Source organism: Sciurus carolinensis, chromosome 3, assembly GCF_902686445.1.
Source record: "Sciurus carolinensis chromosome 3, mSciCar1.2, whole genome shotgun sequence".
In the NCBI taxonomy this organism is placed as follows: Eukaryota; Metazoa; Chordata; class Mammalia; order Rodentia; family Sciuridae; genus Sciurus; species Sciurus carolinensis.
The window spans coordinates 55285460-55290910 of NC_062215.1; positions in this window are offsets into that span (position 1 = coordinate 55285460).

Here is a 5451-nt window from a genome sequence, read left to right on the forward strand (position 1 = left end):
CGGCGGGAAAAGGGGGTTTAGCGCGCAGGAAACTGGAATGTAGACCACCAGGCAACAACTGCGTGCGGAACTTCCCCGGGGCTTATTTCTCCTTCCTAAAATAATAATAACTTAATAATAATATTATTATAATAATTATTATTATTAAACTATTATTATTATTATTATTAAATACCAGACATCGAACCCAGGGGTGCTTATCACTGAACCACACCCCCAGTTCTTTTTATTTTTTTTATTTTGAGTGGACAGGGTCTCTAAATTGCTGAGGCTCGCATTGAACTTGTGCTCCTCCTGCCTTAGGCTCCTGAGTCATTGGGATTAGAGGTATGTGCTACTGTTCCAGGCTGCCAAGGATTTCTTGCATAGGCAGACACTACCAGGTAGTGGTAGGTGTTCATTTAATGTCTTTTTGAATGAATGGCTCAGCCAAAGGACTGGCTCTTGGCAGCAGGACTCATATTCTCTTGCTAACAGCAGGAGACTAGAACTCCAGCAAAAAAGAACTGCAGAGCTCTATGTTTACTAATCACATGTTCTGTGTGTTGTGCCAACCAGTAGAGTATCTGGCCCTTTCAGGCACTTGGCATTTGTTGACTGAATAAGTTAGTGCTTCTCAAAAAAAAAAAAAAAAAAAAAAAAAGGCTACAGAATGTGGATTCTCTTTATCCTAGTCGACTAAAAACTGGCAGCTTCATAAAATGTTTAGCATACACTTACCCTATTACCCAGCAATTCCACTCCTAGATTTCTACCAGAGAAAAATAAAAGCATATGATGACATAGGGACTAGTACATGAATATTCATAGCAGTATTATTGGTAATAGCTCCAAACTGGAAACAATCCAAATATCCATCAAATGATGAATGGATAAACAAAAATGTAGTTTATCTATGCAATTGAATACTATTCAGCAATAAATAGAAGTGAACTACTGATACATGCTAAATTTATGTAGACCTCAAAAACATTTTATTAAGTAGAAAAAGCTAGATGCAAAAGACCACAGAGTATATGATCCTTTTATATGAAATGTCGAGAAAAGACACATTTATAGAGATAGAAAGCAGATAGGTGATCGCCTGGGGCTGGAGTAGAAGAAACTATTAATTGCAGTTTCAAGACAACTTTTTAATGATAGAAATGTTCTAACAGTGGATTGTGGTGATGGTTGCACATTTCTATACATTTTCTAAAATTAACTGACATAAAGTAGGTGGATTTTTGTTTGTTTGTTTGCCTCAGCAACTTAGGTAGGCCCTAAGTAACTCAGTGAGACCGTGCCTCTAAATATAATACAAAAAAGGGCTGGGGATGTGGCTCAATGGTTAAGCTCAATGGTTAATGGTCCCTGGATTCACTCCCCAGTACCAAAAGAAAAAAGAAAAAAAAAAAAAAAAAGAAAAAGAAAAAGAAAAGTGACAGTAGAGTGGTAGTCAGGTGAAAATAAAGTAAAAGCAAAGTAAGCCTCAAGCAGAAAGCACTCTTAAGAGAGAGTGGGTCATTTCCAAGCAGAGAACTACAAAGGAAACAATGCTGTCTCCAAATTTATTAGTATTTGACATTTACCAAAGGAACTGGGGACCACCTTCTGTACTCTTTGCCAGTCAGGCATTCAATTCCTCCTTCGCGTTGGACAGTGGAGGTTTTTTTACCTTAGTTGGTCCTCCCTGGAACTGTCTTGGTGGTCACCCTATTCAGGGGGTTTCATCTACAAATCAATCCCATGTTAATGTGGGCATTAAGGTCAGTAGCTGGTCAGAAGTTACCTTTATAGGACATGCCACTAAAACATACCCCCTTTTAAGCTGATAGGAGACACTTGACACCATAACTTCTAGTTTTATCTTGACCTTTATGGGTCCTGTCAAGAGTTAGTCCCATAAGACCATAGAATGAATCCAAAATGATTTTCCTATGTACATATATAATACACTATAGTGAATCTCACTATTGTGTACATTTGTAAGAATGGGGTCCTAATTAGAATAAGATATAGTCCATGCTTGTATAGTTATATCAAAAATGAAATCTACTCTCATGTATAATTATAAAGAACCAATAATTTAAAAAAAAAAGAGACCCATAAATTTTTTTTCTTGAGGCACCCCCTCCATTATCTCTTTTACTTTTGTTTTTTATCCTCAAGGTTTGTGAACTGATATTTTTCTACAGGTTACCTAATAAAAATTATTTACTCATCTGCCTTGGCAGTAACTTGAAGAAAACTTGAAGAGTAACTTAAAGTAAACTTGTGATTTGCTATACAATCTACTGCTCATTGTTAGCTACTATCTAACACCACTGTTAGCATAAAAGTACTGAGCCGGGTACAAATTTCATGGGTCAGCAGGGCCTTTATTCAGCAATGGAGTCATGCCTCTGATGGACCCATTTTCCTCATGGAAAATGAGCCCCTGACCAATGGGGAGTCTGTGCTTACATAGGTTACCCTGAGAGGTGACTTAACTAATGAGCATGTCAGTTTAGGCACTCAGGAATTTGGAATCTGTTTTACTGGGCAAGATGGGAGGATCTGGGGTCAGCAGTCAATACCTGGGAAAGGATTTGTTTTGGGAGGGATCAATGCTTTGGCCTCTTCCCAGAGATTGTCACTCCAGACTTGATGGATATCTCTTCCCCAGGGCCTGTCTTATTATGGGAAAGGATCAATGTTGTCAGTGTATTGCCTTCTTCCTCACTCCCTCTCCCCAGGTCACACTCTTTTGGGGTTTGTTATTTTCCATATCTACCACACCTAGCTAAATAGGTGATTTTCATGGTATTGTTATACTTCAATAAAACTATACTTAATTCTCATTTGTCAGGTAACAGGTAGGCAAAACAAAATAGAAATGATGTGCTTTTGTTCACAATTCTGTGGGTCAGTTGGAAAGTTCTGGTTTGGCTGATCTTTGTGTCAGGTCTGATAGGTCTGCTGGAAGTAGGATGGTTCAGGATATCCTCACTCCCATGTCTGGAGGTATGCAGGTACTTTCGTTCTCCTTCACATGGCCTTCTATCCTCCAGTACGCTAGTTTGGGCTTATGCACATGGTGGTGGTCTCAGGGTAAGTCAGCAAGAGGGTAAGTCCCTCAGCATAAGGACCATTCATTGAGTCTCTGCTTGCAAGGTTGATGGTGTAACTCAGTGGTAGAATGATTGTCTAGTATTAACAGGGCCCTGAGTTTGATCCCCATTACCAAAAACAAACAAACAACAACTCTGCTTGCATTACATTTCTACTGTCCTATTGGCCAAAGTGAATCACATGGCCAAACCCAAATTCACAGCATGAAAATTACTGAGTCACATAACAATGTTATAGGAAGAATTCATGGTGCTTTGTTTTGTTTTGTAATATGTCATAAGGGAAAATGGACTAAGCAACTCCCTTACAGTTATTTCTATAGTAAGTTTTATGGCCAGTATTCTGGTACTTACGCTTTTACTCACTACACTGTATACTAAATGGAGATTTCAAGGAATGGTGTTTGAATGTGGCATGTGGGATATAGAAGGGTTCGATATGCAGCCAGGAAGGAATTTAGAATTTATTCTAAAATTCATTGGAAGATTTAAGCTGTTTGGCATTTTAGAAAGTTCTCTCTGATAATAGTATGGAGGCTGGACTACAGACTACAGAGGAAGGGGTTGGAGGCAAAGTAACTAGTGAGGACTTCATCGCACTAGATTGGGTTAGAGATGAAAGGAAGCTGAAGTGGCAGTGGGATGAAGAGAAGAGAACAGAGTCAAAAGACATTTCAAAGATAAATTGGGACTTTGCTGAGCAGTGATGGGGAAAGAAGAGGTAGGGTAACTGAAGGTTTTCCAGAACATCTGGGCTAGGGAGATGAGTTATTTTGTGTCTGTGTTGGCTCTAAAAGTCCTTTTAAGACATATGGACATAATATTCTTTTGCCATCAGCAGTCTCAAATGTAAGGTAGCAATCCAGATTTGGGAAATATTAGCATGGAGGGGATGGATGAAGCTACAGACATAGGTCAGATTGTGGGCTGGGCATAGTGGTACATACCAGTACAGCTACTTTGGGGGTTGAGGCAGAAGGACTTCAAGTTAGAGGCCAGTCTGGGAAACATATTGAGACCCTGTTTCTATACTAGGCAAGGTGGCACATGCCTATAATCCCAGCAGCTTGAGAGGCTGAGGCAGGAGGATCACAAGCTCAAAGCCAGCCTTAGCAAAATAAAAAGTGAAGCACTAAGCAACTCAGTGAGACCCTGTCTCTAAATAAAATACAAAATAGGGCTACAGATGTGGCTTAGTGGTTGAGAGCCCCTGAGTTCAATCCCTTATACTCCCCCAAAAAAGAGAGACCCTGTTTCAAAAAGAAAGAAAAGTATTTATGGGCATGGTCAACAGAGTCAAATTCAGCAGAAAGTTTAAAGGAAATCTAACTGAGGAAATGCTGTTTAACAATCTAATCACCAGAGACCTTTGCAGATCTTGGGATTTGAGTGGTCATGAGGGTCAGAGATGTATGACACGAGGATGAGATGTGACAGAGGCGATGAAAAAGAATATTCTTTCAGGAAGTGAGACGATTTGGACTTGGAAATACAAAGTATGCTCTCCATGTCTAGTTTTCATACTTTCTATCTAGATGATATTTGGAAAATCACTTAACCTCTGTTTTTTCTCCTTTGTAGAATGTGCTAGGGTAGGCAGTGGGGGAAAGGCTCAGAAGCAGAAGGGGGACTTGGGACAGGGCCACTCAAGGGCTTACTAGGGGAGGCCTAGAGTAAGTAAGGAGAGAAGGTGTTAGAAATGCTTAAGCTACTCTGGGGGCCTATTGCATATTGAGAAGGTCTGAGACTGAGTTCGGACAACAGAGACACAGTTTCTCTACGATACCTTTTTTTTTTTTTTTTTTTTCGGTACTGGGGATCGAACCCAGGGTCTTGTGCTTGCAAGTGTGGTGGGCGAGACCCGGGGCCCAGGGTTACGCCACATACATCCAAAGATGGCGACTGGCAGAGAGCCAAAGGGCGTGCTGAATGCGCCTTGAGAAAAACAGGAAGTGTTTACTATTGGCTGTATGATAATTAGTTCAGCCGCCTAGCGGGTGGACAGATATATCTTACATGTGTGCTTGAGCTCATGATCGCTTGACCTTTAATAGGATTGGATGGACATATCTGGTTATAATTGCATATGCATGAGACTGCTTATACATTTGAGGGTGTTATCTGAATAAAGGGGAAGCTGCTTCATGAACCTCTGAGGTATACGTGTCGTTTGTCCCACTGGTCGGCGGCAGGCGGCAAGCGGCGGCAAGCAACAGCAAGGCAAGCATTCTACAGACTGAGCTATCTCCCCAGTCCTCTAGGATACCTTTTATTTACCAACTGGTCCATCTCTACAGAAATGAACAAAATGTAAACTCTGGTCCCAATCTAGGTGATCTCTGGGGGCTCTACCTTTCGA